This window comes from Condylostylus longicornis, unplaced genomic scaffold (genome assembly GCF_029603195.1).
Source record: "Condylostylus longicornis isolate FDR11 unplaced genomic scaffold, ASM2960319v2 ptg000048l, whole genome shotgun sequence".
NCBI lineage: Eukaryota > Metazoa > Arthropoda > Insecta > Diptera > Dolichopodidae > Condylostylus > Condylostylus longicornis.
This window is the reverse complement of record NW_026578017.1, coordinates 17,463,310-17,489,888: the sequence shown is the minus strand read 5'-3', so window position 1 is coordinate 17,489,888 and position 26,579 is coordinate 17,463,310.

The following is a 26,579-nucleotide window of genomic DNA, read 5'->3' as shown; positions in this document are numbered from 1 at the left end:
ATTTTATTTGGAAAGGTATACTTTTAAAAATTGCTGCGACATATTATTATGCTGTTTCTATAGGATTGAAGAGAATTTTTTGGAGTAGAAGTGGAAAAAATTTTTAGATTGAAAATATTAATGAATATTATTTAAAATGTTGAAAAGTTTATATGAAATGGCAATATTCTGAAATATATTAAAATATTTCGGCCTATAATGTACCATAGTATAACTTTTAGAAGCACATTTTTTAGAAATGGTGTGTACGAAAAATCTACTTAAACTGTGATGTGTGGATTGATATCATCGACTTAGATTTATTTTAAGAGGAATGTAGGATCAAATTTTTCAAGGTAGTTTTTAAGCAATTGTTTTAGAGCATATTTGAAATATTTTTCATCTTTTAAAATAACGAGAAAAAAAATAGAGTTGACTTTGTCAACTCTGTGACACCCGTACGAATTTTTATCCTATGTGCGAATAACTAATGTGCGATAACTAACTATGGGGCAGACTATGACTTTAAGTTGCCGTATTACCATATTAATTTACGCAAAATTTCAGTACTATGTGTTTTTCAAAATACTGGTTGTGCCAAACTACTATTGAAGTTGTATGGAAGCTACCAGAAAGAGCCAAGAAATTTTAGCGAATTTTATCAAGCACATCGGCCCTACTAATATATTCACTTGTGTGAAATCTCAATATCACAGCTTTTATAGTTTCTGAGATATAGCCAAATAATTTTTAGAGGTTGTATAGCAGGTACCAGAAGGAGCCAAGTAATTTCAACGACTTTTATAAGACACATTGGCCCTACTAATATATTCGTTTGTGTGAAATTTCAATACCACAACTTTTATAGTTTCTGAGATATTGCTAAATAAATTTTGAAGTTGTATGGCAGCTACCCGAGCCGGTACCCCCGATCATCTCCAATTTAAATAGGGTTCTGGCACTTACTACAATATATCATTTGTGAAAATTTGGTGAACTTACCTCAATTAGTTTTTGAGTTATCGTTCGGACGGACGGACGGACGGACGGACAGACAAAGCTAAATCAACTCAGAATTTGACGCTGATCAAAAACATACACTTGAGTCCATATCTCACACCATTATTTCTTAGCGTTACAAACGGTAAGGCAAATTTAGTATACCCTTCGAACATACGTTCATACGGGTATAAAAAGCGGAAATTTGATTATCCAATTGGTTTCCCGATATGCTATAATTACTTGCATTTAAGTTCCAAAAATATAATTTAAGTAGCTATAATTATTATGTCGAAATTTTCATCAATGTTTAACAAATGCAAACGAGTTTTCATAATTACTTTGAAAAAATTCTAGCGAAATGCAATTTGCCTAAATTGTCAACTGTTATAATTTAGTTTGTAGTATGACATTGCTCACAGTAAGTTGATAGAAATTTTAAATTTAATAATAATTAAGGAAATATTAACAATTTAATTATTTTAATTCATTAGAACGAAGTTCTTTTTGCAGTTATTAAAGATATTGACCTGATTTAGGGATATTGGTAACACATATAACAAAAGTTAAGTTTTGATAAATATCTTGCATATTGTATTTAAATGTTGATATCTTTAACATCCTTTATTTTAGCCGTTTGAATGAATGTGGAAGTCTAACAGGTAAACTGACATACAGATACAGGTAACTATATATTTTTAATCTATCTCGAATTCTGAGTAGAATTATATTACTATTTTTACAAATTGGTTATATAGCAGTCATCGTAAAACCCTATGTAATTTGAGTTCTGTTGAAGCAGCTTTTCGAGTATCTCCCACATAACTTCGCAAAAATTATTATAACAATTTACTAATTTATATATGTACATTGTCAGTAGTGTGGCTCTATAATATAATAATAATAGTTTAATTCAGGAGTCGGAAACCTTTTTTGAATGATGGGCCATTTACAAAATAAAATTGTGTATACGTGCCACACAAATGTAACTTATAGTAGCTTTTATTAAAAGTTAATATAAAAAAAATATTTTTTTGAACAAAATTTCACAATTTCACAAAAGTTTTACAGTTGTTCTAACAATGCCATATGTAATATATATAAAATACTTAAGTATTAAGGAAAATAATTTCTCTTTTATTAATTTATTCACAAAAATTAAATCGGCTTTTAGTTCTTCAACAATTCTTTGAGCCAATTGAAATAATATCACATTTGCTAAATTAGTCGTTGTATTCGCCGAAAAGTGGGGACTAATTTTACGCAGCAAAATAGGTTTCCCGTCATGCTTGTGTTAGCGCACATTTCAGTCATTGGTCACATTGTTTAAACTTGTGAATTTTTCCTAAAATAAAATTGGTGCTTTAGCGAATCGCGCAAATTTTTTCAAGAAACCATATGCGGTTTGTCGGCCGTACGTTGTCAATTTCTTATTTGATTTATAATCATTTATACTGTTAATATATTTGCACATAAATTATTATAACAGATACCACTGTTTTCATGCAATACAATTTATTATTATTATTTTTATACCCGTACGAACGTATGTTCGAAGGGTATACTAAATTTGCCTTACCGTTTGTAACGCTAAGAAATAACGGTCTTAGATATAGACTCAAGTGTATGTTTTTGATCAGCGTCAAATTCTGAGTTGATTTAGCTTTGTCTGTCCGTCCGTCCGTCCGTCCGTCCGTCCGTCCGTCCCAACGATAACTCAAAAACTAATTGAGCTAAGTTCACCAAATTTTCACAAATGATTTATTGTAGTAAGTGCCAGAACCCTATTTAAATTGGACATGATCGGATACCGGTTCGGGTAGCTGCCATACAACTTCAAAATTTATTTGGCTATATCTCAGAAACTATAAAAGTTATGGTATTGAAATTTCACACAAACGAATATATTAGTAGGGCCAATGTGTCTCATAAAAGTCGTTGAAATTACTTGGCTCCTTCTGGTACCTGCCATACAACTTCAAAAGTTATTTGACTATATCTCAGAAACTATAAAAGCTGTGATATTGAGATTTCACACAAGTGAGTATATTAGTAGGGCCGATGTGCTTGATAAAATTCGCTAAAATTTCTTGGCTCTTTCTGGTAGCTGCCATACAACATCAATAGTAGTTTGGCACAACCAGTATTTTGAATAACACATAGTACTGAAATTTTGCATAAATTAATATGGTAATACGGCAACTTAAAGTCATAGTCTGCCCCATAGTTAGTTATGGCACATTAGTTATTCGCACATAGGATAACAAATTCGTACGGGTATCACAGAGTTGACAAGGTCAACTCTATTTTTTTTCTCGTTTTTTATGTAGCGATACCAGAGAATTAGCAATAGAAGTGAAAAATGCTCCTTTCCGAGGAACTCGTTAAAACAAATTCACATAAAAAAAAAAGCTAACAATTTAGCAAGTAAATTTTATTAAAAGAAGGATTTAGGATTTTAAATAATTTTTCTTGTATGCGCCTATCATTATGATAATTTATCAATTACATAATTCTTTTTCTATTATAACATTATAAAATATTGCTTAAGGTATAAATTTTCTTTTTCATTTTCAATTTCCATAAAAACTCGAAAAACAAAAAAATAAAAATAAAAATTCAAATACAACCTCAAAGTTATTCTGATCCTCGTAAGAGACAAATTCTAAGGATTTTGTGTTTGAAATTTGCCTAACAAAATTTTCAATTTTTTTTTGTTTTTCTGTTGAATTTTGGTTGTGTTCCTTTAAAAATAAACATGTGCAAGGATTTTTATTTTTTTTTTGCATTTGTTGCCTTTATTTTTAATATCCTTATAATGTTTTATCTGAGATTTCCATTCAGAAACAAAGAAGGAAAATAAAAGGAAAATTTTTGTATGTTCTAGTCCTCTGAAAAGTAAAAATAAAATCTTAGAAATGAAAAATTAATTTAATACGACAAAAAATTTAGTCAAAAAAAAAAGTGAATTCAAAGAATTGTGTTTTTTTTTTGATATTTTGAATTTTTGCTTCTTTAAGCCGAATGCTTTTTTTCCCTTATTCTTATATTTTTGTTTTTGGCTTTAATTTTCATGTTTTACATGCACGAAATGACAAGAAAATAGGCAGAGAAAAGTATTTTTTTTTTCTTGTAGCTGTTCTCCAAATGAAGAAACAAAAAAAAAATCAAAAATAAGAATTTTTAGATATTTGCCAAACTGTGAACAAACTAGAACAGAAAAGAGATTAAGAAGAAAGAGGGCTGATGGTAAAAAAAAAACAAAATCTCAATTGTTCTTAATCAATCATATTCAGAAAAATGTCTGCGAAAACAAAAACAAAAAATCCTATCTCAATTTCAATTTTGCACAAATCTTTTAGCAGATTTTAGTTCTAAATTTTTTTTCTTTTTGGTTTTTCGGTAAAAATATACATAGCATTTTTGTTTGCTTTCTTATACACCAATATTTTCATTTTATTTTTCTATTTTCAAGCTTGGGAAAATAAAATGCCTACATTTCCTGGTGAATATTACAAGATTGTAGAAAAGTAAAAAAAAAAATAAATAATAGGCAAAAAACGTTAAGAAAATAAGTAAAAGAATTGTAAGAAATCAAAGTAGAAAGTAAGTAAAAAAACAAAAAGGACTAAATAGAAAATAACAAAAACAAAAAATATATGGGAAGTAAACGAAAACGAAAAAAACAAAAAAAAACAATACAAAACACACCGAAAATTCTTTTAATTAGGAAGTTGTCTTTTACAGATTGTCATCATTTATTTTAATTCAATTCTTAAGCGTTTCTTATTCCTTGTTTTTCTTGTGTTTCTCATATATTTTTCATATTTTTATTTCTTCTGTAGTTGTGTTTGTGTTGTGCTATTTGAATTTCTTAATTTTTCTATTACATTCATTATTATTGCCTGGCGATGTCCTTTTTACTCTTGCCTTAAAAAAATTGATAGAAAAAAAAAATAATTCGAATATTTTTCTAATATTAAAGTTAGGGAAAATTTGAGTTAGTCCACCTGATGAAAAACATCTGAAGATAAGAAGAAAACTTATAGAATTTTGCATTTGCATTACCATAATTCCATTATTCGTTTCTAATAATTTCGATTATTGAATATTATGATGAATTTTACATTATCATGAATTTTAACACGTCTTATGGAGCATTATGAGTGTGTGCGTAATTGTTCGTTTATTGAAAACAAAAAATTAGTATAAGTATCGATTAAACTCTGTAAGACCCGTGCAAAAATTACAGATAATTTACAGAATTAAATCTGTGTAAAAATGACAAAAGTTACGATTAATTGAAAATCTCTGAAGTTCATCGATATTTTGTGTTTAAATGGCAATAATTGTGTATTACATTTATATTTTGTACGTGATCTATGATATTCATGAATTTTTATCGTAATTCAATTTATTAGTGTGTATATTCGAAAAGTATTTAAAAATACTCGGTGAATAACAAATTTAATTACCTAAAAAATTAAAATATGTGTATGATTTCTGCACTGTCGCTAAAGCTCTTACATTTGCATATAATTAATTGCTTAAAAAAATGTATTAAAAATAGGAAACAAACAGGTTTTTTGAGATTGTTTGATTTGGAAACTTGAATTCAGTTGACTTAAAATTGCATATGGATAATTTAATTTTTAATGCATTCAAAATTAAATTGAAATTTTAAAGATTCAATGAATATTTATTTATAAATATCGAACAATGTGTAAAAGAATATCTCAATTATTTCGAATAATTGACAAATTAAACCACTTATCATAAAAAGCAGTTGATTTATTTGTGTCCTTTAAAATAAATCTGAATCCTTTCATTTATATATTTGAAGTAAAAAGAAACACATACAATCATATACAAACATTATTGCTGGTTAATTTATGCAATTTAAATAACGGACAAATTTTGTTTCCGTTATCCGTGTGTAAAAATGCCTTAATATCAAACAAAAAAAAAAGAAAGGAAAAAAAAACACAGGTCTTATACGCCCTTGTTTTCTTCTAGTAATAGTGTAGGTTTCAAGAAAATATAATTTGTAATAAAATACCAAAAAGAAAAAAAAACTGAAACCCCTAACGATTTTCAGAGGAGGAAAAAAAAATTATTTCTCTATAAAATCCATTTATTTACACATACCCTCAGCATTTTCTTATACACATATAAGTATTCCAAACAAATTAAATTGAACGCAACTAGTAGACATTCTAATCCATTATCCTTGGAAAAATAAAATTGAAAAAAAAAGGTCCTCAAATAATAAAAATCACATTTATTTTCTCGTTTTTCTTTTCTGTGTTTTTCTCATCTTTTTGTTTTTAGTTCGATTTTTGTATATTTTCGTGTGCTTCCATTTTTTTTTTTTTTTGGTGTTATTGATTTTTATTCTCTAATTCTCTAACGTGTTGCTTGTTGTTTTTCCCTTGCAGGCCAAAGCTTTTTGTGAGACAGCAAATCATATTGAGGAAAAAAAACTTATATCTTTTGTTTTTCTTTTATTATTTTTTTATTGTAAATTTTATTAAGGGCAGGGAAAAAAATGTAAAAATTTAGGAAACACAGTTTGTTTTTAGTCAGATTTTTTGTCTTATACTCTTGTATTTATTGGGTACATAAAATGTCATCCAAAAAAATAGGTTTAAATTACTTAATTTACAGGAAACTTTTTAAAAGATGGTGTTTTACTTTGTTTTTTTTTTTGTTGTAAAGTAGTGAGGGTAAGTCGGTGGTTTTTATTAAACATATTGTTCACTACAAAATCTTTTCCAGAGACAAAATTGAATCCAGGATTCAATCATTATAGCTTTCAATATTAATAGCTAGTTTGCATATGTGAAATATTTTAAAACAATGTTTCCTTTCTTTTTCTCACTAGTTTTACAAAGAAAATTCCCGAAAAATTTTACTCAATTGTGAATTGGTAATGTAAGCATGATAATTTAATAATTTTCTTGAAATGTAAATAAGAATTATACGCACGTCTCTCATGATTTCACAGTTTATACTTTTAATTTAAATGTTAATTGTGTAAGGTACTTTACAGAACAACCCGCTTAATATTTTAAGTAAACATACTTTAACTATAGTAACAAATTTTCTGGAGTTTTGCATAATTTTCGGCGTTTAATTAATTTTGTAGATTTGCGGATTTGTGCTGGCGAGGATGGGGACAAATACACCTCTTCTTGGCTCGGAACCCTTTTGTGGAAACGGAATCACATACTATTCGTTGGGAACTAAGAAAGGAATCAGAGATAAGTCGCTTGGAACGCTGGAGAAGTCTTCGGGGCTGCGGCAGGTCAAGGAGTTTCTGGGAGATTATGAATAGGAACGATTTAAGAATATTTTAGGGATGGATAAGAATCAGAAGAGAATTCTCACTGGAGTCTTGTTCGGTCACTGCAGACTTAGGGGACACCTCAGCAGGCTTTGCTTAGGAAGTGAAGACACTGTAAGACAGATTCTGTAAGAAAGTGGGGAGACTCGAGTACACCTTCTAAGAGAGTGTGTTACTCTCGTGCACAGCAGAAGAAGAATACTGGGGGACTATGCTCTCACGGCGGCAGAGATGCGATCCTTTACACTTTACAACTTTTTCGAATACATCAGGGCAGTTAGTCTCGAACGGGTACTGTAAGGTATTACTCCTGCGCTCCGAGGAGAGGGTACAATAGATTTTCACACGTGTTTCATTGTTACCTAATCCTTCTAACTTTAAGTAAATAGAATTTATAAGAAAATCTTCTTACAGCAAAAATAAGAATTTTTATATAATGGAGTTATAAAATTTTCAATGTTTTTCTTTCAATAAAATTCTTTTAATGTTATATTTTCATTTTTAAAATAAAAATAAGAAAAATTTTAAAGCTGCAGGAAAATATTTATGACTGCAATGCAGGGAACTTATAAAAATCAGCGAGATAATGGGCACCTTGATAATAAAAAATCGATTCAAGGTAACAACAACGAAATAAATGAAAAGAATATTATGAAAATGAAAATTCTTGAAAATTTTTTCTGAAATATTTTCATTTAAAATCTTTAAGAAGAAATGAAAAACAGTTTTTTTTTTTTAAGGTTTTAGTGCTTTTCCATCAACAATTAAAAATTTTAATATTAAAAAATTTCAGTTAAAAATAAGTGTTCTAAATCGAAATTATTTTTGAAATTATGACAAATATTAATTGTGAAATAAAATTGTTGTCACCGCATAACTCTGAAGAATGGTATAGCAAAATATTAGAAAATATAAATGAAATGAACATGAAGGATCATATATTTTCCTTCATATAGAAAAACAAAAAAAAAGATTTAAATAAAAACTTTAATATAAATTTTAAAATTTCGAACTGAATTTAGTCTTTTCCCTTAAGCAATTTTGTTTCACGGTCAGAGGAACGGTCATACTGTAACGTTCTCTCCTTAAATACATCATTTCAGTTAAAGAAGTTTATTTTTTCATGCTATTTACTCATATTCGTTTAGAATATGAATATTTTCTTCACTTATGAAGTATTTCTTTACTTTTTACATATTTTTGTCTAAAACTTCTAACAGCCAAAATTTACGTAGCTTAGAAAGCGTTTCAGCAGCTCCTTCTATGAACGATAACCCATAAATTTGGCTGAACAATAAGAAAACTTTATTTTCTTTCATTTAATTTTATTATAATTTGCTAATTTTATTATGATTTCTTCATAATTTGCTTTAAAATTTTTAAATGCGAAAACTCACATAGAAAAATATTTTTAAAAACTTAAGGTAAACGCTTAACACACGCACATTTCATTCGCGATATTCATGTACTCGCATGTTAAGATATGAAAATACTTAAAAATAAATATCTCACTGCGTCGGTGGTAAAAATATAAAGGACACAGAAAAAGCAAAAAACAACAACAAAAAAAATGGAAATACAGATAAATAACTACATCATCATAAAAAAGATATAACTTAAAAAAAAACAAGAAAAAGCAAAAAAAAAAAGAGAAAAAATTAAGAGTTAAAAAAATATCAAACGAACTAAAAAATTTTTTTGATTGCAATAAAAGAAAACTGCACTCATGTGAATATTTTAAAAATGATTTTCTTCATATAATATGAATATACTATAAAAATTAAATGATACATCTACTACAAAAATGAAAATAATTAAATGCTAAGTAAATTGCAATTAAATTGCTATATAAAATTCTAAAAGTTACTTTGGGAGTCACTTGAAGTTTATACGTACTACGTTAAATACGATACGACCAAGTTTGTAGAACATTTGACATTCAATTCATTGGTTATTCATAAAGTGCTGGAGAAAATTAAATGATCGCTTTGGTCACAATATTCACATTAAATTTTATTTAATTATATGAACATATTGAAGGCTCACAAGTAATTCTTCAACGAAATTCCAATAGAAAAATTAAAATCTGAATTTTTATGTTACATTTCACCAAAAAATTACTAAATGTTAACAGGAACCGATGCTAAAACATGTTTTGAAGTAGTGTTTTCCAGAAAGTTCATTTCAGATTTTAATTTGTCCAAGTACCCATGACACTTTTTTATTTAATATTTGAAAGTTTTTTTAAAAATCAGTTGTATTTCAAATTTTTTACAATGTTTTATTAAAGCCTACTATAATCCTTCATTGTACAGATTAAATCTTACAATTTTGAAATGCAACTTACTTCTTGTTATCTTCGAATTTTGGTTGATCGTAAATATTAGAAAAAAAATAACCTAGCAATTAAATTAACGAATACAATTTTGTTTTTAGGCTGATATCAAGGATATTTTGTTTATTTAATGTCTTCAGTTATTTTAGTATACAAAAGGATTACGAAAATCTCTATATGTATGTATGTAATGTTAATTTCATAGATCATGGCAGACAAAAATTGTAAAATACGGTGATTCAAAACTACTAAATTCATTCAAAGCCATTCCAACTACTAAAATTTACAAAATTATTTTAAATAATTGCAATTTACTAATTGAATAATTCAACTAGATAATAATCAAAGTATATTTCTACGGAGTTAAAACACATTTAAAATGTTTCTAAAAGACAGCAACACATAACCAGTAACGAAATAGCCATCCTTAATACAATGATAAATAAAATACGTAAGATGTATATGCAAGTTATGTATGAAATGAAGTCACAAGACCTACATCTATAACATATCAAAAAATTTGGAATTATTAAACTTGGCTTGTCCCTATATTGAGTATTTATTTTGAATATTTTTTAATAAGCAACAACATCGATTTTTCTTTTATTTGTATAACACTTTTATTTTGCGGCTCTATGTAATCACTCTGTTCTTATAAGAATTTGTTAATTTTTAACATTTATGCTACATTTGCTGGTGTCATTAAAAATAAAAGTGGATGATATTCACATAAAAACAGAAAAAGAAAAATAAGCGGGAAAAAAAACCAAAACAAATATAAGAAAAAGAAAAAAAAGGAAAAACATGAAATTAAATCTAGATTCTCGTTTTTTTTTTTCTTTTTAGTCAATACATACATATAAACTCATATATACATATACAAAAAATACATTATTATTCTGATAGTCCTAGTGGAAAAATTGTTATCATTATGATAATGATGACGTAATTAAAAAAAAATTGTAATATATTTTTTGTTTTGTATTTTTATTGTTTTCATTTTCTGGTTATTGTTGTTGCTCTCTATTTATTTTTTTCACTATTTTATATACAAACATATGTACGAGTATACATATATGTATATATAGATAAAATGTCAAAAATGCAGTTTACTGTTATAATTTTAATAATTTTTGCATAACTAAAAGAAAATTTGCTAAAAAAAGACATAAACGAAACAAAAATAAATGACTTGTCAATTATAAGGTAGAGTTACGAGAGAATAAGTTATTGATCTCATTTTGAATCTCTCACGTGTTGCAGTCTTTCAAGTGTTTCATAAATTTTTATAAAGACTGTCAATAAAATTAAAAATAAATTTTACGAAGGTTAAATTTAAAGTAGAATTTTTCGAAGATTGAAGAGCTATTTAAGAAAAAACATATTTGTTAGGTTTTTTATTGTTACATAAATCTGAAAAAAACCAATTAAATCAGCTTCTTCTGTATGTTTTTGAATTCGATATAAAGAATGCACGTACGTTTTTTCTGTCACTGTGAATTAGCTTGCGTCTGAGACGAAGAAATTTTTTCTCATTTTCCTTTTTTCTCTTTCTCTCCCTCTTTTTAATTTGATTTTAAGTCTTGCGTCGTAATTAATCATTCATTCAACTATTTTCGTTTCCAGTCACATTATAAGCTCTTCACACCATATTCTGTTCTTAAAAATCATTAATTTCTATCACCCTTCTGTTTTTTGGTTGTGTATTAAGTGTAATAAAATCACATTAAAACAAAATGCCGATCGCACCATAATTATACCCCAGTGGATTAATACATTTACAGGTGTTATAAACGAAATTGCAAAATATGCATTAAAATTTAAAATTATTAAACATTTTTGTTTTTATCTTTTCATTTTAACTGTTTTAAAAGCAACAAAATAAAAAGAAAATACTCTATTAAAAAAAATAAAAAATGAAAGAAAAACAAAAAAAAAAAAAACAAAAATAGGATAGAAACATTAAAAATCGCGATATCATAGAGTAATATAATATTCGTTATACTGTTATATTAGTGCTGCCGCTTATTATGTTTTTAATATGCTCACTGGGACATTTTCATATAAAATTATTTTTAATTCAGAATAAGAAATCAGCACATTTTGCAAAATATATTCATATCATTATACTTATAATTACAAAAATGTATAAGATTTTCTGCACAAACCCCTACACACTTACGAGTATGTATATGTGTGTAAATTATATTGCATATCTAAAGGATATGCATGCTTATATATGTGTGAATTTTAATGATATATACTCTTATTCGTGTAGAATTATGAAGAGAATAGCAATAAAAAAGCAAAATGAAAATGAAAAATTTTCATAATTTTATTTGAATAGTACAAAAAAAAACAGGATGGAAAATGAAACTATTTTGTTGCTGTAAATTTCTTAATGTCTTCTTGTTTTTTTTTATGTTTTTCGTTTTCTATTTTGATTTCTTTCATAATTATTTAGAGCTCGATTTTCGTTTTGTTTTTCCGTTTTTTATTTTAAGATTTTTTTAATAAAAAATTTTAATCCATAATTCCATAGACATATACATATACGGAGTTATATACATATATGTTTGGAAGAGTGTAAGAGTGTAGTTATGTATTTATTCATTGAAGAAAATTATTATTCTTTTTTTTATACTTTTTTACCCCGAATTACATGCATTTAGTTAAAAATTTAATTTAAAATTTCTAAATAATTAAAAACAAAAAAAATATTTTCTCAAGGTTTCTTCCTCTATATACGATATAAATAAATTTTTTATTCAAATTTCAGAGTATTAAAATTTGAAATTTTGTATGCACACATATTATGAAGAAAAAATTAATCATAATTGAGTTGATTTTGAGGTCAATGTAACAATTGTATATTTTTATAATATATTAAAATAAAATTTAATTTATAAATTAATTTATAATTATTCTTAATTATTCATAAATATATTAATTAAAAATTTTTCATGAATGTATATGAGTTACAAGACATTACATGATAATGTTTTGCTCTTGTCAAAAATTGCATATATTTAGGGGCAAATTAGTAATATTTATAATATCGTAGCACTAGAAAGCACTAGGTCCGAAACTGTGTTTAGAGTAAATTCAATTTAAGTAAATCGTAAAATCGCAAAGTTAATCAATTAGTACAATTGGCCTGGCGTCTATAATTTCTAAACTGTATTATAGATTCACAAAAAAAAATTATGTTTTTCTGACTTAACTCATGTAAACAACTTAAATTCTCAAAAAATGAACTTAGTGCTCTCTGTTTTTTAACCGACAATCTTTAAAACGTGTTGACTCATAATACATAAGCGTAAATATTTAAAATAAATGATTAATGTTGGAATAATTGATGATAAATATTATTGCCCGAATTTTTAATTTTATTTGAAATTAAGAACTGCTCTTAAACATACACTTAAACTCGTTTAATAGCTCTCATACTCTGCTCTCATTTTAACATATTTGCAATCTTTTGTCGTTTTTGATAAATTATTAAAATAATTTATTTTAATTTTACATGAATCTTAGTTGAATATTACTTTCTATGGAGTTTTGAAAAATTCTATGGAGTTCTATTCCTTGTCGACTTCTATAATTGCTTCCTTCATTTCCTTTTTATCTCATCCCTCATTTTATTTTTTCAATTTTTCCATTAATTAATTCTCACTAAATTCATTATTCATGGAGATAGTGCTATTTTTGCCTTAATTTCCTTCGGTATCTCAATATCAGAATCATCCTGCATTTTATTTCTGCATTTAATTTTTATGTTTTTCTAATTTTTCTCTGTAATTAGATTTAGTTATTTACCTAATTTATTGTAATTAGATTTAGTCATTTTATGAAAGTAAAAGTTTCCAAAATATCAAACTTATAATGAACTTAGAATTTTGGTTTTTTTATTCTATAAAGATATTCTTGAGCCAGAATATGGCAGCTATAAAATAAATTTCCCAATTTAAGAAAGCCATTCAATTTTAAAAATTTTTGGATTATTAACAATTTCAGTTGCTCGTTGAAATGGAAACCATTTTAATTAAAAAAACATAATTTTTATATTCAATTTAATCAAATATTGAAAAATTTTAAAAATCCTTTTCTTTTTTTTTTTGAAAATTTTTATTTTCACTTGAATTGCAAAAAATAAAAAAAATCAGTCAAGATTTATTAGTTTCGATATTACTTTTTTTTGATATTGTTCCTTTAAAAAAGGATCTGCAATTGATTACTGATTTATTTCTTAAATTTTCCTCTTCATTTTCTTAAAAACAAAAAAATTCTAATAAAATAATTTTGTAATATTGCAAACCAATATTCGAATTAATAATTGAATTATGTGATTTTGATATGCAGCAGAAACAAGAGTGTAACAGTAATTTTTAAAATTAAAAGAACAAAACTAAAATAAAAAGAAAATTCAGAAGGAAAAAATATAAGAAAATTTAAAAAATTACTTTTAATCAAAAAGGAAATTTTCGTTTTTGTTAAAAAATGAAAAAAAAAAATGTTCAATAAAAGAATGACGAAAAAATAAGGAAAAGAAAAAAATTTTAGAACTGTTAAAGATTTAAACAAGTCAGTTATAGGATGTTAAATTGGAAAAATATCCCTAGTTTTCTTTATTATTTCATAATCGCAAAACAAAAGAAGTAGGTAACAACACAAAGAACGGAAAACTGCGAGAAATCGTAAAAAACAAAACAAAACAGGGGGCAAATTACCTGGAAAATTGATTTTTCTTTCTGCTAAATTTTATTTTTTGTTTTTTTTTTCCTTTCAGAATAAAATTACTAAGAAAATCTATAAAAATTTCATTTAAAAATAAAAGAATAAGAATGGTCGGGGGGCAGACTTAATGTCTGTAATATGTAAGTGACTAATACAATTTAAGGATCCATTTTAGGAATAAGAATGTATAATGGAAAATTCTTAAGAAATTTTAAATAATTTTTCTTAAGAAATTTTTATACAATATAGTTTTGTCCTTGATAGTTTTTTTTTTAAATCTTGTTGTGAAAGTTGACATTCATTCACAATTTCTTTTTTCCATATTTCGATAGTTCATTGGAAATTTTTAAGAAAATCTTCTGATTGTTTTTAAATATTATGGTGCCTGTATAAGAAACTATATCAGTGGCCTCAAACACAAACCGCCTAACTCGAGTTAAGACAAAAATTAGATATGTTTATCAGCGAATTCTCCGTTTTGAGTTTCATATGCTCACAAAATTTGGTGGTTCTACGACTGTTGTAGCCGGAGTTATTGTCGAATTCACACATGACCTAACTCGAAATGATAACTAAGTGCACTTGCACTAATCGCCTAAATCGAGTTAAGATCAGAAAACATCTTTTTTATGTTTTTGACAAACCACTTATTTGTGCTTGAGGCCACAGATATGTTATTAAATTTTTGAATAGATGGTTAATAGTCAGTGTTTTTATGTAGTTTTACTCAAGGAATAATCATGTGATTCAGTAATGGAATCGATTCCGTTTTTTATTATTGAAGATTTTTTTCGAAAATCTTTAAAAACGTAAAATCAATTCATATTTCAGAGAAACTATGGGTCTTTTTGCACTTTTGCTTATAGTTTTGCTTTTACTTTCTTGTGTTTTGATTTTTGATGGAACAGAAACTTTGAAAATTATTTTTTATCAATAGATTAAAAAACATTGAAAACTGGTTGAGGCATATAGGACTTACATTTATAGTTTTTTTTTGTAATTTTGTGTGTTGCAAACTGGAGAATCATAAATCTACATTAACTCTAATTAATAATAAATTTATTAAATTTAAATTCGTATATTACAAAATTTTATTCTTAAAACTTCTCAGTATCATATTATATAAGAATAGCTATAAGAAACGTCATCAGAATTATAGTAACTCTCTAAGTTTCAACAGAATTTTATCCATTAAATTAAATTTCAATTTAATTTTAGTGCATCTAATCTGTTTAAGTTTTCTTTTATAATTATTGTAAAATTGTTTAAGAGTCAACGAAATGAACATTTGAACAGAATTATATTTATACAAATTGCATTATTATATACTTTAAAATTAACTATATAAATACATAAATTGTATATAAACATACAGTGTATTCAAAACTGTTTAAGAATTTTCAATAATTGAAATTGTTCCAACATATAGGGTAGATTCTTATTCTTACATTTTGTTTAATATTATATAGGAAAATATTTTAAAAATTTTCTATTTAAATATTTTCGTACAAATTGAATTGTTATACTATGTTATTGTAATCTTATATAAAAATGTTAAGGATATAATAAATCACAAATAAATTTGTATTATAATTTTATAGTATATAAGTATATACCTATACATAAATGAATAATATAATGTATAACTTTCTAGTATCCTTATAATAGTATTATATTAAGTAAAAGATATTGAATACTAACATACAAATCTATATATAACGTATAATGGATTATAAATACGTATATAATTTTATATACCAAAAAAAAAATGGTGTATATATAGACCACATGTTGGGTACGATATGTGTTTTTCTGGAATCAAAATCTCTGTAATCGGATATTTTGATTTCAAAAAAAAAAAAAAAGAAATAAAAAACAAAAGAATAAAAAAAATAACTACCAAAAAACAAATATCTGTAAGCAACAAAAACAAAAAAAAAAGAGCAAGAGAAATGAAAAAAACAAAAACAACAACAACATAACAGAAAGGTAATGAGGGAAACAGGAAAATTAAAGTACAAGGAAATGAAAATGAGTTTATGTTTAACTATACATATATCGTATATTGTATACATATATATACGATATCGAACAGATGAAGAGAATTTTACTGTATATTTGTAACAAAAAAAGCAAAATAAACTTTCACATTATGCTATGTATATATATATGTATATATACAGATACAGTAGGAGGTAATGCTTTATCGGCCGGTACTTTTTATATTTTTAATGTTTTAATTTAATATCTGAATAAATTGGAAAAAAAAAACAAAAAAAACAAAAACAATATAATATCGTAATTGTATACATGTACAAATATGTATATATACCTGGTTGTATATATTTGTAATATAACCATTTATTATGACCCCATTTTCAGGATTAATTTTTGTTTGTTTTTTTTTCTTTTCGTATTTGTTTTTATTTACATTGTATTTTATTTCTATTTTTACATGTAAAGGAAAATTTAACTTTCCTGCATCCTGTATGAATTTTTATATTTTTACAGAGAATTTTTTATAAAAAACAAAAAAAAAATCGAAAATTTTCAATTTTTTTTTTTTATTTTCAAAAATAAATAATAAACACAATATTGAATTTTTTTCGTTGGCCCTTTTGAATTGTGAATCCCGCATACATATATATATATATATATAAAATAAGTGAGTCATATATCAATATTACATAAATAGTTCTTTTTTTTATTTTTTATTTTGTGACACTATAATAGTGCATTTATTTGATTAAGTTTTCATTAAAAGAGAAATTTTAAAGGACAAAAAAATTTTGTATTTGTTTTCTTGTTGTTTTTTTTTTTTTTATTTTTGAAAAAATTCTATTGAAATTAGGCTAATTGCACAATTACATTCTTTGATTGGCATTATTACATACTTTATTGAGAAATTTTAATACATGCTTTCCTTGTAAAGGAAAATTAATATTGCACCCAGTTGGGCGGATGTAAATCTCATAAAAAAATGCCACTTTTTTTTTATTACCTGCAATTTCTGCGAATTAACACAAAACAAATCTATATTATACAAATTTTAAATGTTTTTTTAAAATATTTGTATAGGTTTCATTTTTTTTCAAATCTAAAAATTGGTGTTCAAACTACTGTTAGTGTAGTACAATAGGGAAATAATTTATTTAAGTTGACAATTATCCGTTTTCTTAGTAATTTGTAAATTAATAATTAACGTAGACAACTGGAAAATTAAATTTTCTGTCAATTACTATACAGAATAATCTTATTATAGTAATGAAAAAAGGGGAATTAATCAAATATTGTGACAAAACAGTGGTTTGTATTTAGAATGTTTTTTTTTGCGAAAAAAAATTTTAAAATAATCAGAAGCTCCAAAAAAAAAAAAAACAAAAAATTTAAAAAGCAGTAAAAATTTCCGGAAATGTAGCAAATCAGCCTTGATTAATATTATTTTCTTCATTTTAAAAATTATTTTTGGGGAAATTACAGGTCTGTAAAATTTTCAGTTAATTTTGTGAAATTATTTTTAATCATTACAAGTTGTTGAATAATTTCCGATAGCACATTTAGAAGCATCATAGAAGATCCATAAAAACATCATAACATCTAATACTTATTAACACATGTTAAAATAACAAAATACTTACTGTTATAACACCCAACTAATTTAATTTACTATTTCAATACAATTAAATTAGTTATAAAATTTACAGCACATTGAGTATGAAATTGTGCTACTTCTTTTGTTTCGCCTTTATTTTTAAAAGAATCTTGTAGTGTTAATCTAAAAAATATATTAAACTTGTAAAAAGGGAAGGTGATAAAATAAATTTCGGTCAGAAATAAAAAAATTTTCTTTATTATTGTTATATAAAATCTAATAGTTATCTTGGTATAATTGTAAATCAATTCAATGTAATTATTTTCTAAAACCTAAATGAGGTTAATAGATTTTTTTTTGGCGAGAAATTAAAAAATAAAAAATTTAATTGCTTTGTATAAGTTAATGAATTTTTTCCTTTCTTATTTTTGTAATTTATGAAAGGAACGACAATAATATAAAAAATAAAAACTGAAAAAAAAAACTTCAACTTACATATTTTAGTTAGTTGTACAAATTTTAATTAATTACGATATAAAAAATAATTATTTCCGAATATGACCTATTTAGATAACTAGGTAACTTTAAAAAACTTTAAAAAGATCAATGATTGGATGATAATCAATGGGGTAAATAAATATTTCCTGTCTTTCATATGTAACTGTTGACAATTCGTCAAAATCATTTCCAACATCTCAAATGGATGTTTTAAAACACCAGCGCCAAAAGGATGAATTTCAGATTTTAAAGTTTTCTGCCATTAGTTTTAGTTGAAGTTCCACGAACATTTTCCATGTAAAAAAATATTTTTACAAAGCTTTATTTTGCAATAAAGCTCAATAATTTGCAACAGCACTTTCTCATTTATAGCAACGAAGCATTAAATCGTCTTGTTCCATTAAACCTGGCATATAAAGAGACAAGTTATTCTTCAAAAATTTTGCCCTTTTTTTTTTGTAGAATTTCAAATTTGAAAGTTTATTTTCCTTTGAAAGCCTCAAACTTTTTGAAATAAGCCTGATTAAGGTTTTTGTTCCTGTTCCTGCAACATTTTGATTTTTGTTTTGTTTTCTTTTTATTTATTATTGTTATTTTTGTGTTTTTGTTTTATTGAATAATAAAACGAAAAAGTCATTTAATTAATATTTTTAGAACCTATTTTTTGTACCTAATATAGAGCATATTATAAGTGCCTAAACCTTATGTTTTAGGACCTAAAAATCGCAGCCCTATTGATCAAAAAGGTTTTTATTACTTTATTGAATTCAATTACAATTTATGTAACACCAAAAACTGGATTGTAATTCAGGCGCTATATTCATGTCTGAATATTCCAACTGAAAAAATTAAGAAAATATTTTAAATAATAAATTATTTTATATAAGGGGCTATATGACAGATTTTGCAGTTCTGGTTAATTTGAACAAAATAATGGAAGATAATTTTCAACTCCACAATTCAAAAACATGCGATTTTATAATTCTTAGAGTTGGCAATAACATTTTAATTAGTATATTAATTCAGAAAACAAAAATTTTAATTTAAACTTCTTATAAGCACATTTCATTTTATTTACAATGAATAAAGTTTAAGGTCCAATATAATTAGTTTTGGGTATAATTTTAAAAATGCTCATATGGGAAAATTTTCTTTTCAAAGTTTAAGTTCTAAGAATAAAACTTTTAAAAATATGCAGCATGTAAATACTGTAGTAAAAATGTTAAATTATTTTTTAATTTAAATTTTCTTTTAAAACAATTACACACACATTATTCAGTTTATTCAAAAAGAATTCCAAATTATAAGCTTGAAATTTCTTTTTAATAAAAAAAAATGTAATCTGTGCGATAATATTCATTTTTTTTTTTAAATTATTTTCTTTTAAAATAAAATAAAATTTTAATTACAACAAATTATAAAAATAAAATGCTGGATAAAATTTTTTATACTAAAAAAAAATTTTATGTCCTCGTATAACTATTTCTATATATACATGTATGCGTTATAATGTTTACATAGAAAAATGATTTGAAAATAGTTTGCAATAAATAAATAAAAGAAAGAAAAACAAAAACAAAAAAAAATACAACATTCCAAAAATAGAATTTACAATAAGTTTTTCTACAAAAAAAAACAAGAGAAAAAAAAAATTTATAAAATTTATTTTTCTTTTAAAACATTTTAAACTTTTTTAGAAAATTTATATACTAAATATTATACAATAAGAACAGAAAATAATATTATATATAAAATATAAAATTGAAACAACACTAAAAATTATTTTATCCAAAAAAACATGTTTTGTCCAACATTAAATCATTCAACTGCAGCCTCTTTATATACTATGTTTTACTTATATGTATTGGTATATGTAATCACATATGAGCAAGTATATATTCTTATATATGGTCACATACAGTATAACATTCGATATGCATTTTTATAACAATTTTGTTTTCTATATTATAGTTGTTTTTTATTATTTTTTATTTAAATACAAGGTGTCCTTATCAAAATGAATTAAGGCAAGTATAAAGGCCTAATCTAAGTATTTCTCTCAATAATAATAAAATTTGGACTAAGCTTTTCAATGCTGCTGTGGTTATGACACCGATCCTTTAACCGAAGGGTCTCGAATTCAAATTCTGATCAGGTTACTATAAAAATTATATTTAATAATTATGTATAGCTTAATATACAATATTTATAAAATAAAAAATTAATATAAAAATTATTTTCAAATATACAATTTATTTATAATATTCGATAGTGAACCAAGAAAAATAAACAATAAACATAAATAATCTTAAATATATATTTAATATAAAGGAAAAACTATGGCAGGCTAGACTTTTATCTTGTTAAAATCCAATGATGCAATGAAACTGGGACATGACTATTTATGGTGTCATGCGCCAGTCATATGCTCCTCTTAGGGGTAAAGAACAAAATAAAAAAAATAAAAGTTGGATTAACTAACCAAAAAAAAAGCCAATTTTTTATTCTAATTAGCCGATCAAGCTTAATTTTCAAGAACAGAATCACTGTGCGGGTTCATTTGGAAAATTATATAAAATTTCTCGGGAAAATTACCAGTCCATTCACTTTAGGTAAATAGAAAAATAAGAATTTAATGTATACTTTTTCACTCAATTTTCAATAAAATTATGCCCTTTCACCTTCGAAAAATTATTTATTAAATGTCATAAGAATATTTCGAATTGACTAAGCCGTCCCCGGTGTAATCAAAATGTGATCATTGAACTTTGAAGAGTTTTTTTTTTCTCTCCCATATCTCGTCTCACATTTTAAAATTTGGATGATTGCAAAACTTCCAGTAAACTACAGCTACAGGATACATTTAGTTTACTCACATAAAATACATAGTTGAGATGTTACAAATCGAGATCATTTTCTTACCGTAATTCTAAACTGAATGAAACTGGGTAAATGAAGTGATATAGCTTTTTAATTTGTGATGAGTCGGGTATTAATTATTATTACAAAATTGTTTTGCTAAACTTGTCTTGTATTTTTAATATTTGTTTCTGTATTGATAATAAAATGTATTTTATTTCTAAAATCGAGGACACCATGCTAAAATTTTTTCAATTTTACTTACAAAATGTATATTGAAATTTCGTTCATATTACAATGTAAAAATTTCATATCTGTAATTTAAAAATTCCTGCATCCAATAATATTATGTATATTAAATATTTTCATTCTGTTATTTTTAAGCATTTAGTAACTACCTGTAGATAATGTAAAAATTTAATAATATAAATAAAAAATTTTGAATTGAGAAAAAAAGGCTCCACTAACTGCATGAAATAATTTTGTTAAATTTTATTTTGTTTACAAGGTAAATGACATTAAAAATGCATTTTGTTTTTTTTTTGATTTTTAAAAAATTTTAAATTTAATTCTTATAAATTTATGTTTGTAATACCTTGGTGTTATTATGATTGAAATTTTTTATAAAATCTATAGCATCTAGTACAATATTAAAATTCATTTTAATAATTAAAAAATTTTTAATATTCTGTAAAACATTTAAAAATTGTTATGCACCCAAAAAATTTTGACTTTTTATCGTTAAATTTTTAAGAAGAAAATGGCGATTTTTTTTTGGAAAACTGCAGGACTTTTGAAAAACACGCAAAAATTTTGTATACGCTGTTTTTCAAAATAATTAAATTAAGATTTTAACGATTATTTGTATGGTGATTTGAAAAATAACTTTTTAATAATTAAAAGAATTTCACAAATTTTCCATATTGAAGTAGGAATTATTAAAAGCTGCACCATTCTTATTGGCAAATATTAGCCAATCATTTAAATACAAGGGTTTTTAAATTAAAATCTTAACTCAGCTAATTTTTATAAATTCTTACTTCTATTTTTTCTTCTATCGAGCGTGTAATGTAGGACATATCCGTCACTCAGGAAGGGGGGGGGGGAGGAGTCGCACAATAGATCCTTATATTGGTCGCAATGCACTGTTGCCCCCGCTGTACAAATCTACTTCTAAATTTAAGAATTAAAAAAATGCACAACTTTCATATAAAATACGTGAACTTAAACGAAACAGCACAAATATTGGGAATTCTGAGTGGCTCCAACGCTACTGCTTTTCTATACAAAATATCAAAAAATACAAAATCAACATGAAAATTTTTTTTGCGGAAATTAAAATGTAATTTTAATAACATTAATTTGCAAAACTATAATTATGCCAGCAAACATACAAAAAACAAAATCCCCTGAAAGAAATTTAGGACAAGGTGATCCTAGAACACAATTTTAAAAAAAATCTAGATATTTTTTGCTAGTTTTGAACATCCGCTCGAAAATAAATTAGAACGTTGAAAGTTTCGAAAGCTTTTTGGATACAAAAAAAAAAAAAACAAAAAAAAAATGAAACTAAGAGTAAATTTTGTTTTTTTTTTTAGCCAATATCCTTTAGTTAACAAACACAACAGTTAAATTTTTTTTTTTTTTTTGGGAAACGAAAAAAATCCTGTTTTAATAGAAAAGTTTTGAATTTTTGTATTTTTAAGTTTGAAAAATGATAACTAACTATGTATGTACACTAGACCAAAAAAAAAAAAAAATTTGTTTTCAAATTACTTTTTTTTTTTGTTTTTTTTTTTTTTTTAAATCGTAGGTACATACACACAAGCAAAGGAATATTTTCAGTATGAGGTTTTGTCTTTGTTACCAAAAAGTTGAATTTTTTCTTTTATTTCTTGTTTTTTTGTATAGTAGGAAGAGATAACGGAAGGAAAAGAAATTGCACATACATATATACGTGTATGTAGTATAGAGTTAGAGATTTTAGTCATTTTAATAGAATATTCTATTAGTTACTATTTTAGATGAATAGTACCAGTATAGATACACTCATATTTAAAAAAAAAGAGGTACGTTGAATTCTAAATTTTTGCATTTTGATTACTTTAAAAATCTAAACTCTACATACGTGCATATTTTCATATAGTTGGGAATTGTATAGAAAAGAAATTGGTCAATAGCAACAAGCATTATACCCTCAACGATGTGTTATTTTTTCTTTTCCTATTTTTTTATTTAAAGTTTAGTTATTGAATCCATTTTGAAATTCAACAAATAACATATTAAAATCTCAAGTTGCCCTTTTAATACGTGGAGAAGACAGAGGCTTGGTGTTCAAATTTAATTTGCTTCTGTTCATGCTTCACTCCGAATTGTGAGGTAATTATATTTTTGTCTTAACATTTCTCATTAACTTTTATTTTTCGTTTTTTTCGACTTTTCTCTCTTTCACTTTGGATTTAATTCGCGACATTAATGCCCTCAAGCTCGTTATAGTTAATTGTTATATGTAAAACTATTAGGATAGTACTATTGTAGAAGTTGATACAATTATAATCAAAATTTAGTTAAAACTAATAAATATTTTTTATGTCTATATAAAAATGGTACTCTATTTCCTATTTCTTTATCTTATTTATTAATTTTCAAGATTTCGGATTCAGTATTTGTTACTTTACAAAATATTCCCACTGTTTCTAAAATTTAGTATCCCACAGTTTACTGCGGCAACATTATATTTCCCACACACAATCAAAAATCTCTTTTAATTTCATTTTAAAGTTAAACTTTACTCTTTCATATTTTGGTCATTATACTCTATAAATCTATATAACCAACATTACCATCATCATCACTACTATTTTTGCTATATTTTTAGTTCCCTACTCCAAAACTTTGCATACAATATTGAATTCATGTTTTTTGTAATGTTTATGTGTGTATTTAATGTTTGCAGTGCCGGATTTACTGAGATAATTTATTTATGTTACTAAACAATATTATGGTGCCTGTAAATTCTACAAAATATTCCTTGAATTGACCTGTGATTGTGTATTTACGAGTACTATAGAAAAATTACATAAACATCCGAGGTTACATAAACATCTTACAGATTGGGTGTACGTCAAGAGAATAGCTGAATATTTTCTTTCGATTTGCACGTAATTACGTTAGTTTTTAAAGTTCAGACCCACTGTATTTTCAATGCAACATAAAAGTGCAAACCCTCGTAAGATGTAAAATACTTTCCCTTGATGATTTTCCCTTATATCGTAAATTCCATAATACACGAATTTAAGGCTTCTGACGTAGTAAATCTGGCTCTGAGCATATATGAGGTATTATGTTAATATTTTTGGTTTTCGGGATACTTACATTATAACTGAAGTTAAAAGTTACAGCAGTATTTGAATATTATGCTACAATGTTTCTCATTCTACTGCATTTTCATTTTTTTTCTTGAACATTGCACTTACATACGTTTGTGTGAACGTAGAGCTAATAGAAAATGTTTGTTAAAAAAATTTTTTTTGTTTGTTGAATAAGGACTCTTTAGGTTCCTCGTTTAACTCTATTTTTTATTTATATTTTTTTTTCGTTCTTCTCTTTTTATCTTTTATTATTTGCATTTTCTATTGGATTTCCCTGATGTTTTGAAATTGCGTTATATTGCTGATATTTTATGAGAAGAGATTTTTTTAATGAGACTTTTGGCAGCCAATTACAAGTGGTTTTTTATTGAAGTTTTGTGTCAGTATTTCAGCAATTACATGCATATAAAAAAAAAAATATGTTTATAAATTGGGCTTATACATTTATGTATAATTGCATTTTATACATACACAGGTCTATGTAGTATTCGAAATGGTGTATATCTATAATTAAAAATTCAGTTATAAAAGTATTTGCTTTAAAACTCCAAATATAAGAGATTTTTCTTTTTTTTTTTTTTCGTTTTTGATTTTTATGTTTTTAAGGCAATTAATGAAATCTGGTAACAATGTGCGTGTTGTGGTTTTAGGAAAACAAACTTGTTCTTCGGTTTGTTGTAAAATGAAAAAAAAAGCATCTACGAAAAAGTGTAAAAAGTTGAAAATGAAATTGTAAAAACAAAATCCTGCCCTCACTCTCCATTTTTTACAACATTTGATTTTTAGAAAACATTTTAATTTTTGTGCATTTTGAATATGCAGAAGGGTCTTGTCATTTTTTATACACCTTTTGAGTTAATTTGAATAACATTCACAAAAATTTCAAAAAAAAAGACGATAAAAATTATTTTTTAATTATTTTAAGACAAAAATGTTTTGAGTCAAGAAAATTTTCAATGTTACAAACGTATTTTAAGTATACGAAGAACATAATACAAAATTTTGTGAAGTAGAAATTTTAATGAAAATTTAGTGAGCGCAAAAATATGATAATTGGTATATAATTTGGAATTTTAGAGATTAAGTGAGAAAGATGGTAGTTTTTTCAATAGGTGACAAAATCTTATGTGAGGCAATCTAACGATTATAATATATTAAAAAGGTATCCTTGGTTAGCAGTAAATTATTAAAAGACTTTAATTTCATTTAAGTCTTTATTCTTTGATGGTTTTCTTAAAACTACCTTAATTACGTGGTGAAATCGTATTACACCGTTAGATAACAAGAGAACTCTCATTTTTCGATATCCGGTGTTATCATACAGGGTGTATCATCTTATTGCGTATAACACATTATATATTTTATTTGTTAATATAAAAATTAAACTGCTACTAACAAAAAAATGTGAGCACCAAACTTTGACACATACATTATACAACGACTGAAAGCATATGACAGAAGATAAATTTGTGAGATGAGTTCTCACAATAATTTTAGGTGATATAAAAAGTAAAGTTATCTGTAAAATACCATGCTTAAAAGTCCAAAATTAAAAGAATTATGAGTTGATGTCCTAAACTCTTTACAAAAGTTACAGCTAGTTTTGAATTATTTTTAAATCATTATATAAAATACATATGTATGTACACAAATATATATTACATTTGAATTACACATAAAAATTTGAGATTCCGTAAAATATTCGAAGATTTACAGATTTATGCTCTTTTAAACCTATATGTAATGCTAAAATATTTCTCATTTTTGTGGTGCACATTCATTCCGTATTCCAGTAGAGAATGAGCAAACATAACTTATTTTATATACAAATAAATACGTTATTTTAATATATCAGGCTATCTG